The sequence below is a fragment of the Mixophyes fleayi genome, chromosome 1 (assembly GCF_038048845.1).
Source record: "Mixophyes fleayi isolate aMixFle1 chromosome 1, aMixFle1.hap1, whole genome shotgun sequence".
NCBI lineage: Eukaryota > Metazoa > Chordata > Amphibia > Anura > Limnodynastidae > Mixophyes > Mixophyes fleayi.
In genome coordinates, this window is record NC_134402.1 from 36181402 (window position 1) to 36194353 (window position 12952).

Below are 12952 nucleotides of genomic sequence, written 5' to 3' on the forward strand. Positions count from 1 at the left end.
AGGTGGCTGTGCTCAACTTGTGTCATTACGACACATTCCACTTCGCAGGCTGGTAAGTGGCTTTTAGGGAGAGGGAGAATTGTCTACTTCCCAAGGAGTCTGGGAGGTCTGCTAATAATCTGGGAGCCTCCCTGACATACCAGGGGAATCAGCAACTATAAACTAAGGCTATCAAATTAATAACCTTATTGTCTGTGTTTTTTGTAAAACTATTTTGTTGTTCCCTCTAAAGATTAGAAACTAAACACACAAGGGTGAATTTTCTGTGTAAGCTTATGTTTTGCTGCCAAAAACCACACAAAGCTTCATATTTTCATTTTTTTTTTTTTCATTGCACATCTGGCTCAACCCACACAAATTTGTGTTCCCAGAATACTTTATTTTATTCTAAACACAGGGCGTACAAAGACACGTGTCACACAAACTTACTGTCAGTCGACTCTGAGCTTTACAATCGTACCCCACCTCTGACAAGCTGCCTTTCAGTACATTTCAGTCCTAGATTGCCTTATGAATCATCACATCCTGCTGGAAAAATAATATTAAGAGGAGTAAGAAGCGCTCTTCCACACCACGTTTCCCTGGGTTTTAGGATTCCAGCCAAATACACTGTACCTGTATTAGACAAACATCTCTCTGTGGTTCTCAATTTATTGCTCACAGCCAGAGTCATTTCAGCCTCATGGCCTGTCCTTTGTAGTCATACACTAATTACTGCAGAAAACAAGTCAGCCGTTGTTTCTGTTGTGCATGTGGTGCTGTTTAGAATAAAACGTATACTGCTATTTAATTCTGTTAATTTAAAATAGAAAAGCATTGCATTTTAAAAAGAAAGAACGTCCACTGTTAAAATGTAAGCATACCAAAGACTGAGTAATGCTGAATATTTCTGCTCCGTTGCTTTGTAAAGTAACATTTCTAATTATGTGCAAGAAAGGACAGGGGCTTTCAGTGTATTTTTTAACACTGGCATTCCCGGGTACTTGTGAACTTCACCTTCCAGACCTGCTGGCATGACAAGGGGCAAATAGCAAAATTTTGTAGGGACCCCATCTCCTCTTCATTTGCGTCATTACATCACAGGGGCGGGGACAAAATGAAGCGAATCGCAGAGCCCCGCCCCCCTCATGCCCACCTCTACACAGAGACTCCTGGAGACCAATCGTTAAAGGTTGGCAACTATGGACTAACTGCATACAAGCGCTTTGTACGGCTGCATTTATTATTGTAGGCAACTCTATGCTTATATCATACTTGCCAAGTTTTATATTCATCCATTCCCCAAGATCCTAGAAGACAGGTTAAGCAGCAAGTACAGGTAGTGTGGTGCCGTGATTTGCATCACCGTGGCCCCACCCACTGCTACGCAATGCTGTTATTTGCTGCACCTTGCAGCAGGGGGCGGAGCCACGATCCTGCTCTCCTGGGAGTCTCTCGGACATTCCTTGAGACTAGGCAAGTACAGGTTTATATGCTTTCCTGCACATAACAGGCAGCATTAGCTCTAAGATCCTGACACATGAACATTGAATTTTTCTGTGCATGGTCCCGACAGTGTTCACAAATAAAAGCAGTATTCGTGAGTCAGGAATTTAGCACGTATGATATTATTATTTTTATCTTTTATCTTATATTTATATGGCACCAGAAAGTGTCCACATAGAGCATGAGACAAAATAGAACACGGCACACAGGGCAGTACAAAAACTGAGTGCAATTACAAAACAAGTCAGCTGAGAGCAAATTATTAAAGTAATTTCATCATTTTCCAATAAGCAATGTCTATGCGATTTGTGGTGTTTCCAAAGCACAAGCAATTTATTTAGCAAAAGCAAAAGTATCACAGTTCAATAAATAAATAGGTACAGTGCAGCCGATACATGTTACATACGCTGCTCGGTGCTGCGCTCTGCTGGATCCAGTTAGACAGTCCTTCAGTCCTGAAGACTGGTCAGAGTGACTGACTAGCTGATTCCAGGGAGCAGTATATATACATTTGGTGTTACAGTAAATACAATACAGGTGACTTGGCAGGTTTCCATATGTTAGGCTTCAGAAAGGTCCAGTGTAATGCAGTCCATAGGTCAGTTCAAACAACACCCTCAAAGGTTGCGGGTCAGCTTTCTAAGGTGGGGGTCAGCTCTCCAGATGATGAATACTAATGTTTCCACCAAGAACTATTTTAAACTGGTCTATTAGCATTACACAGACAATATCATTCTAATAATTTATTCTCTATCATCCATAACTAGCATGGGTGGGGTATACTACAATTAGCAAAGAGGGTGGGGTATACGGCAATTAGTAAAGAGGGTGAGGTATAATCCAATTAGCAAAGAGGGTGAGGTATACTACAATTAGGAAGGAGGGTGAGGTATACTACAATTAGCAAAGAGGGCGAGGTATACTACAATTAGTAAAGAGGGTGAGGTATACTACAATTAGTAAATAGGGTGAGGTATACTACAATTAGTAAAGAAGGTGAGGTATACTACAATTAGTAAAGAGGATGAGGTATACTACAATTAGCAAAGAGGGTGAGGTATACTACAATTAGCAAAGAGGGTGAGGTATATTACAATTAGTAAAGAGGGTGAGGTATACTACAATTAGTAAAGAGGGTGAGGTATACTACAATTAGCAAAGAGGGTGAGGTATACTACAATTAGTAAAGAGGGTGAGGTATACTACAATTAGTAAAAAGGATGAGGTATACTACAATTAGTAAAGAGGGTGAGGTATATTACAATTAGTAAAGAGGGTGAGGTATACTACAATTAGCAAAGAGGGTGAGGTATACTACAATTAATAAAGAGGGTGAGGTATACTACAATTAGTAAAGAGGGTGAGGTATACTACAATTAGTAAAGAGGCTGAGGTATACTACAATTAGTAAAGAGGCAAAGGTATACTACAATTAGTAAAGAGGGTGAGGTATACTATAATTAGTAAAGAGGGTGAGATATACTACAATTAGTAAAGAAGGATCAAGAAGAGGGGTAGAGGAGGGCAGGGGAGAGGTTAGATAGATAAAGGGTAGGCTTTCCTTAACAGGTGGGTTTTAATGGATTATTTGAAGTTTTGCAGGCTAGTGGATAGACCAATAGAACTAATGAGATTGTTCCAGGAAAGGGGTGCAGCACGGGAGAACTCTTGAGATGTGGTAACCAGATGGAAGGTGAGGCAGTGGTCATTGGCTGACCGTAGAGGGTGAGAAGGAGTATGAATGGAGATGAGGCAACAGGGCGGAGTTCCCCAGGCTTATATACAAGTGTGCGGAAAATGTCCGTAACTTAGCCTTGGGAGCTTGAATCTCGCTGGCCATTGTTACTGCCCTTGGTAGCCAGCTACCAGCTTGCTAGGGTCATTGGCATAATGAATGCTGGAATATCCACAACATTACTGAAGTTACAAAACTGTATTTAGTTTATGCTTCCACAGTTAATCATCCAGGTTAACTGTGGAATTATAACCTGGATGATTTAAAAAATAATACTGGAGTATTGTTATTATTTGCATGGGGACAAACATGAGGATGGTAGGATCTCACATTCATGTTTTCCAACATCGACAATAACTTAGTTAAGGGAGAATCTACAAGAAGATTGGTAAATTGATTTGAACAATTCAGAATTTCAGGGGCATTCCAGAGGTTTGCAGCTGGTAGATAATTTCAGAAATCTGTCTCGACTCAGGGAATAAATAAGACCCACCATAGAATTGGGCAGCCCGGTCCTTGTTTACCAATCAGTGTTTATATCTGGAAAACTGTTGTACCGTTTTTTTCCTGTCCCATCCCCTTCCCCATAGATCTTTTTGCTGTTCCTGGCTTCTCTGGACTGAAAATTATACATAAAAGATGGAAGCACTGGTATAGTGGATGATATTTATTAAATTATAAAATAAATAAAACAAACATACAACAAATAGGGGCATATTCAATTGTCTGCGGTTTCCTCTGCAGAAAAACTATTACCAGTATTACGGTATTAGCTCCCTGAGCTGCGAGCTGAAATCCAGCGAGAAATGTACCGTAACAACAGTATTTAGGAGTGGAAACGCTATAACCGGCAGGGAGGCAGGGAGGCTAAGCCCTCCCTGCCTTAAACACAGAAGGCAACAATCGAGGTCCTGCCCTTTAACTAGACCCAGGTGCTGCCTAAAAAATAATACAAATTAATACAAATTAATTAGCCCGCAGGCTGTTCTTTAATCTGCGCGCGCGCCTGGCTCTCAGCGTTGCGGGAAGTGGCGCTGTATTAGAAAGTGTCCCGACCGTTGCCATGGAGACGGTCAGGACGATGGGAACCGGAAATGACATCCCGGCTGTCATGGCAACAGCTGAAGGATCACCGCGGCTCGTGACAATATCATTTACAAATCTAATCAGACAGTAAATATGACCACTGAAGCTTAACAATCCCTGTAAAGAAAACACAAACCCGTAACCCACTTGTACCCCTAAAAAGGGTAATTCCTTTTAAAATGAAGTTCACAGAGAAGGGACATTGATGACATACTATCTGTTTTACAAAAGGCCCTCCCATTCATTTGCAGGGATAAGAAGAGTAAACTCTTCCCAGTATTGTAGAATCAGGAGAAAATGCTGGAACTCAAATAAGTGATATTGAGAATTGTGATTTAACTTATTCATCTACACTGAAATCTGTTGTAACACCCTTTAAGAATTAAGAGTGCATGGCATGGAGAGAGGGAGTGACACCCCTTATAAAGGGAAGAGGGGCCGGAGTCATGGGTGGTAGTTGTGAGATGAATCCAGTGTATCCTGATTTCTAGAGCAGTGCAAGAGTTCCAAGTGAGTGGTTTCAGTGTCAATCAGAGTTCAGTAGCTGGATCAAAACGAAAAACATGCTGATCAGATTCTTAGACAAGACTGTGTTTTACTCTTAAATTGCTCTGATTTAAGAGATTTATGCTACAATACATAGGGTTCGATTCAATCCTGCGGAATAATCTTCAACTTTTCGCGCTCAAATTTCAGCTTTTTGTGCCTGATGTTACACCCAGTTGGATGGAATTGCCTGCTCACAGGACATCGTATCAACCACAAGCACCAGCATGCCCTTGAAGTCAATGGCTGCCAGTCGATGCTGGGACATGCAGTTCCACAATAGAAAAAGTAATTGAAAATATATTTTATTTGTATGTATCCCACCCCAAAACCTCATTCACTAGTTTATTATAAATAGTATAAAAAAAATTTGTTCTTCATCATATGGGATATTCTTCTGTCTTTATAATCAAACGGGAAATTTGTCTACTTGTGTAATCCAATGTGATTAAACAAAAACATAAAAGCTAACAATTCTGCTCACTATGATTACCTGCAGATTAATGACTGTGAAAGCAATTGTCCAGAACTTCACTTACTGATAGTCAATTGTAATTGGTTAAGCAGCTAATGAAACTTCAGGTCACAGTCATTCAGCAGCTGACAATCAAAGCGATTATGACAGATGAAGAACAAAGAAAGAAGACTTCCTTTTGTAATACAGTGGTGAACAATGGTTTTGGGGTATCTTCAAAGCTGGCAGAACACGGTAAGCCTAGAAAATGTGGCAGAAGGGTGCCACACTTACCTGTGCCGAAAAAATATAAACAAATATTTTTTGTCCCACTGGCGACATGGTCTCTTATGTTCTGAGTCACGGTTATAAATAGAGTGTGTATCGGAACAGATACAGGGGTATAGTGGATCGACACCTGCGCAGTGAAACCCCTTGTATACGCAGTTCAACAGTAGGTGGGAGCTGTAGATCCCATAGTCTGCCCTGGGTGTCATATAAAGTTTACTTGAATATGTATATTTATTTTACAATTTTTGTATAATGGAGATAGGTCTAGGATCACTTGGGTGGCTAGGTTGCCATCCGGGGGTCCCAATCTTTTCATTAACCAGACCCCCAGCCCAGGGGTCCAGGAAGAATCCAAATACAGTACTAGTTACTGGAAGAACAATTTTTTTCTTTTGCTGACCAGACTGGTGATGGTTCCCTTGATGACCAGGGCCCTCCAGGTCTGGTTCTTATGTTAATACTGTGACCTCCCTCTGCCCATTAAGCCTGGCTCTGGTTTACATTTTAGTAGGGCGCCACCAAGCTTGTATCCCTATTTTAGTGGTAACCAGCCCAGCATGTCTAGTGATGGAGCTGGTTATGGATGTATGATTTTTTTTTATTGTATTATTTATTTACTAGCTTTTTTGGTTGTGAAAGCATGAAAAGGTGACAAATAGAATGGTAAGAAGCTAACAATGTATTGCGTTTTCACAGGGAAAGCATCACACAAAAAAAAGGAATATAAAGATTTCATCAAAGTTGTGCAGTTTTCCATTAAAATAATTTCTTTAAAAAAAAAAGAAAATATATGGAACCCCAGCTGCCACCTGTGTTCTTGTGTTATTGGGTAGGCACATCCAATGGGGCAAAAAACACTTCACATCGTTGGGATGCTGGAGAAACTACATATTCTTGGGGCTGATGGGAGGGCACACATAAAACACACAGAGAGTGGCTATCTTGCTCTATTAAAGGCCCAGCCATAACCAGGCAAACAGTGTGGAACCAGATACTGCAGCATAAAGGGACAGTGCAAGTGAATACCACCAATTTTCCTGAAGTCTTTATTGCTAAGGTTCATTGCTCACCTTAACAAAGACTGTGCTACACTTGATCTACAGTCAACATATCACCCCCTGAGGTCTACCTGCACAGGAATTACACATAAATCAATGAACATTTGAGTCTAATCTTCATTTTATCAACATATAAAATTTGAAATGATAACTCTGTCATAGCTTTGTTTCTAATCTATTGTCAATAATGCTGCAATTCAAGTCTTAGTGAGTTCTGTGCGACTGAAGTTTGTGACAGTGTGTTATATCATTACATAATGAACTACTAACGCCTGATCTTTATGGCTGATCACACACTCTCTCTTACTTCCCGGTAGATTGAAAGTTAAATTGGGTAGAGTGGAATTTTGGCATGTTCTGTAGTAAAGCACTAACACTCCTGAATTTTACAACCATGATATGTAATTTGGAAGTGGAACAGAAGGAGAGAAGAATAATATCAGACAAGGCAAATGTGAGAGAAACTACTTTTTTGCTGTTCTGTTAAAATGTTTTCTTATTGCCAGTAAATGCAGACTGTACAACCTATAGTGTTAAATCTTCTACACATGCACCTATAGAGGCTTCTATATGTCCTCATATTGTGACATCATGTGTGTGTTTTTGCATGAGGGACCCTATATTTATCGGGAAGCAATCTATGTGCCGGCTACGATGGTGGCATCTACTGGGCTACACAATTTAGCATCTTCTGCTGAAAGGAATTGGGGGGATCAAGGGGGTTCTTTGCTGAGTACAGAGCAGGCACCTAACTGGATCTACATGCAACGACAAGATTTTTAAAGTGAGATTCAAGGGGTAGAGAAGACAAATTTAGGGGCATTCTCTATTTAGTAAGGGGCCCAGACTTGAGGTGGTGGTGGCCTCGGACTAAACTTTTAGTCGGATGGCTTTTATACTTTGCAGAAAGCTTTATGTAGGAACGTATAATTATAGGTGCACTTTAACTAATGAAATAAAAACATTCTAACCCACAAAAACAAGAACTTTATGAAGATATAAGTGCTGTCATTAGAAGCTTCTTGAACGTGCTCCAGGTAGACTTGGCAGATCTAGAGGGCAGACTAGAGCACTTGGTAATAAAATTCTCTGAGTTTCCCTTCTCACACAATAAATGGATCAAACTCAAGGAGAAGCAAGAAGAGATGCTTCAAATTGTGCAAGACAAAATTACAAACCTAGAAGACTACTCAAATCAATCCAGAGAATGACCTAGAAAACCATGTGCAAAATGTATTTTTGGTGCTGACCTCAACATAGGAGTTATCTGGATTTGATGGCCAGGGGCCATAAATGAGGATTTTCCCTGAGATCTACTTCTGCAGATGCACTTCTTTCAAACCTATGAACACATCTTCAGAGCATTGACGGCCTTAACAGAAGTTGAGGGACCCCTACAAGGCTTACAGCTATATATCGATAATTGAAGAGCTACAACATTTTGGTGCAAATAATTTAATGATGTTCTGAAATACCTTCAGATTCCATACCGATGAGACTTTCCAGCAATGCTGGTTTTCATTGAAGATGGCAAGGTCAACAATACTTGGTTCCCTATCCAGATAAAGCCTGAAAAAGAGGGGCATTTGGGTACAGTTGGATGGACAAAGCAACTCACTGAAACCAGCATCCCCACATTGGAAGAGAGAAAAATTCAGATTACTACCGAAGCCTTGAAAAATCTGAATGTTTATTCCTACCTTATGCATCTGTAAGTTTGACCTCTATGAAGGATGTGGGGCTATACACCCAGGCGAGAGGGACTATACTCCTTTTCTCATGGCATTTATATTCCAATCAATCAAATTCTGTCAGATAAATGGTTCCTCCAAGATATTCCTAAGACACAGATCCACAATATCACATGTTCAAATCATACAACACTTAGTCTATCATGGGGATACGTCACATTTAAATCACATATTTGCATTCTCACCAGTTTGCAATTCCTTTAATACTGGTGATTATATTTGTTGTTAATAAAATTCCCCTTGAAACGCCACGCTATTTATTGGGGAGTACTGAAGTCTGTTGTCAGGCCGTAGGCCTTCTGAGGAATATAATAGAGCAAACACTAACCGGTATTAGCGCTACTGAACTAGCAGGTGCGGAGTCTAACGTACCCCTGGTGTTCGCCAGGGACCCCCGCAAGGAGGTTTGGACTTCGCTGCACAGGGTATGCAGGTCGCGGTCCTATTAGCCAGTTGCCAGTGTAGTGTAGAAGGGTCAGACGGTCCGGGTCGAGCCAATCAGGAATATACAGTACCAAGAGGAATCCGAAGGAATAGTCAATCAAGCCAAGGTCGCAGTACAAAATGGGTCACACAGATAATGGGACAGTCGTCAAGCCGGGTCACAATGGAGAGCAGGAACAATAGCAGCACACTTGGGAGAACCAGAGCAGGAGAACCAGGAACACTGAACAGGAAACCTGTTACTCTGGCACCCTAAGGGCGCCAGAGCCAAGTTCAAATAGCGGCAAGGTACAGCTGATTGGCCGGCTCAGGAGGCGGTTACGAGGGAGAGAAGTAGCGTCCCGTTGCCTAGCAACGGGACGGAAGCAGGGCGCATGCGCCCGACATCACTACCCAGCCGGAAGCCGCCACGGAAGTCAGACGCCCATCCCCGTCTGACAGAGGATCAGCGGGGACGGCGTCTGACAGCTGTATTGCAAAAATTCACAAATCAAATTGACTCTCCCTTCGTAAAGTAAGCTTTAGCTAAAATATTTTCCCTTACCACTCAAATTGCAGATATAGACACGGATAACAACACCTTTCCTTCTAAAAAGCTCACTAAATAACCATCACTTAGAAAACATTTAAACTCACAATATGATTTAGATAAAGAGTTATTCTAAATATGAAAAATTAGATAATACTGAAGAGGGAATAGGACAGATAAAATGCATGCTCACACTTGTATCAAAAAATTTTAACACAAAGGGAGACTGGATATCTAACTTAAGCAAAACTGTATATTGAAGAGCTTTACACTAAGTTTAGTAACTTAAATGAGACTCCAATATCCAGCATCCCAACTTAGATACTGTTAAAGCCCTCTTAAATTCCTTTAAACTGCCTAAAGAACCTGTTATAATATTAGAAACGATTAGCATTCCCTGAACTAAGGTTTTGTCAGCAATTAAATCTCTATCTCTAACGAAATCCCTGGGCTCACATCACTTTATATTTTCAGTGTGCACGAAAATAACACCTGACGTAACAAAAATAGCTTTCATTACAACCAAATCTTAAATAAGCATAGTTTTAGCCTCAGCCGTAGTCGTTATCCACATATTTGCTGACTATTGACATTGTTATATAATTATATTGCATTTTAAATTCAATATTTACTTATTCCCTAAAGGGATGACTACTACTTATAATTTTAGAACAAAGACCCAGGACAGCGAGTCAGCTGATTTACATTATATTTAGCATATATCTTTGTCAGTTGTTTCTTAAAGGCTATTTTAAGCCTCAAACAGAGATCGTTTAGATCCCTTTATGTGAAACAGGTATTGGTAACAATTACAAATACTTGTATTGTGTAATGAAACTGACACAGTTAGCAGTTTTTCATCTATTTTCTTAAGGGATGCTATAGAACACTGTTTCTTAAACCTGGTCATCAGGACCCCTAGCAGTGCATGTTTTCCTTATCTCCTTGCTTTAGCACAGATGTACTCATTAGAGACTGACACATTGTAACAGATCCACAGGTGGTATAATAATTTCCCTTATCACCTGGAAAACATGCACTGCTAGGGGTCCTGAGGAATTGGTTTGAGGACTGCTATATAGTAACAGACATAGGGCTTTAATTAGGGTTGGATGTATTTTGCGCTACAAATGTACATGTAAAAATGCTAATGCATAAAAACGTTCTTACATTGGATGTATCTAAAATATATCCAACACAAAAACAGTAGGTGTAAGTCAGGCGTACAAATGCATTTACTTATGCCCCAAAATAACGTAGAGATGCAGCCTGACAATTTTAGTAGTAAAAGTTGCCTTAACCTATTTGTACACAGTATAATATAATGAAGGGTTATATACACAAGAGAGAGTAGTGTTATTAAAAAATGTGAATGTCACATGTTTCATATAAAGTTTCATGAAATACAAACATCCACATTCTTTCCTGCAGTAGTCCAAATGCAAGTGGAGATTGCATGTTTAGGGAGGTGTTCCCTAACAAGTAGAGATGCTCACTGAACCCTGTGAACTGGTTTTGGTTTTGGATCTGGATTAACTTTGTATTTTGGTTTTGGTTTTGGCAAAACTATCCTTGTGTATTTTGGTTTTGGTTTTATATTTTTTAGAAAAAATCCTAAAATATGCTAAAATAACATAATTATGCTCGTTTTATGTTACTACATTATTATTAGCCTCAATAGCACTCATTTCAAGTTATTTGCAGTCAATTTTGACCACCTCACACGTCACATTATTATTTTCATACACTTTCGGAGAAATACTGCAGCGACCTGGCTGGATGGTAAGTGACAGAGCAATGACTCAAACATGCGGCAGTTCCTAGCACATCTAGGGCACATTGCCACACAGCAGTGGAAGAAAAGAAAAATGGTGCAAGATGGAATTGTCTTTGGGCCCTCCCTCTGTCCTTGGGAACCCACCGTTATGTTGAATCTTAAAAAGGAATCTAAAACTCGCGAGATCCGAGATTCAACGACGTAACAAGTCCGAAAAAGTACTCGGATCTGCTAAGTTCGGATATGTTCGGTTCTTGGGGAACCGAGCCTGAGCATCTCACTAACAAGTTGATGACGAAGGTGAAGACTTTTTAGCACAAACTGAGTATATCTTTTGTGACAAAAATAGTGGAATAGTATTTATGGGCAGGTACGTTTTTTCCCAGGTTTCTGACCTACATGTTTTAAAAACCCCAGGGAAATTGCTTTGCGTGGGACGGAGCTTCCAAATAGTGTGTTCAGCGTTAGGATAAAGCTGGTAAGGTCACTGGGGTATAAATGGAGAGAGAAGGGTGGGCTCCATTTATAAAGATCAGTCCTGGTCTTCTGATCTTCCACTCTGACAGCAGAATGATGACTAATGGTTGCACCTGTAAGTTGTGCTTAAAAGGATGTCAGTGTGATCAGTCTCAGTCTTTGCTTTGCCTGGAGGAAGGGACTGCAGGGTCTCTATAGGACATAATCTGATGTCTGTTGTGAGTAAACTATATGTGCTGGAACTTCTAATGTTTTGTTTAGTTTGACAGTCAGGAACACCATGTATTTAGTTAGTGCCGGAAAGGCAAGGGGCCTGAGTCATTAAAGAGAGTAAAGCATAAAAAAGGAGTACGATTTGCACCTGGGCAAAACCATGTTGCAATGGAGGGGAGGTAAATTTAAAATGTGGGGACAGATTTATAGCTGGGGTAGGGCATGTCCTATATCAACATTAAATTTCAGTGTGTTTATTTTGAAGTTTTCTTTATTTTTTGTGCTTAACAAAACTGGCTGAGGCCAGTTGTACCAAAACTTTGGATTTGCGTGACTTCTCGGCTGCTGCTACCATCTACCCCTCTTCCCCTAACCCAGTTACACTTTTAAAATAATTTTCATAGTGATTGATTAATGAAAACTAATTTTTCAATGATTGGTTTCAATGGGATCAAATTAGAAAAGTAACGTATTTTTCACGCTCTAAAATATATTGGAATACTAGGTAAGCCTGTCACTCACTGGACCGTGAGTGCCTCTGCGCTGGTGCGTGGTTCCCTAGCCTTCCTGCCGGCGCCTGTCCTGAGCCGCGGCCGCCCGCCATCTTGATGCACTGCGCATGCGCAGCATCCAAGAACTTATGACCTTTGCTTTTAATCTCATTGGTGGATCAGGCACCTCTCCCTAATTAAGGCACCTGTGCTCATTACCTCGTTGCCTGATCTTGAGTCTCATTCCCTGTGAGTCTCTGAAGGTATCTCCTGTGTCCTGCTAGTGTCTTCAGCTTCCTGCTGATTACCTGTGCTACTCATCAGTGGTTTCCATACCCGCTACTGATTCCTGTATCCTACTCGTGTCCTCAGCTGGCTTCTGGATTACCTGCTCTGTTCATCAGCGGTTCTCATACCCGCTACAGACTCCTGTATCCTGCTCATGTCCTCAGCTGGCTTCTGATTACCTGCTCTGCCCACCTGTGGTTCCCATACCCGCTACAATCGTTCAGCGTCCCTGCTGTGCCTGCATATTCTCGTGGACAAGCTTCTCTACTCATCAGCGGTATGCTTACTTGTTATTGACTATCAACTGTTACCTTATATATCCGCTTA

The 12952-nt window shown here is 40.7% G+C and overlaps 1 long non-coding RNA gene across 1 annotated transcript; it reads right to left on the minus strand.

Annotated features, from left to right (window-relative positions):
- Window positions 1–363: 363 nt before the first annotated feature.
- On the minus strand, window positions 364–8492 carry LOC142104227 (uncharacterized). Its single transcript, XR_012679535.1, has 3 exons — window positions 8356–8492; window positions 8131–8224; window positions 364–528 (listed from the first exon to the last, which is right to left on the minus strand). It is a non-coding gene; the product is annotated as an uncharacterized LOC142104227 (long non-coding RNA).
- Between the last annotated feature and the right edge of the window lie 4460 nt (window positions 8493–12952).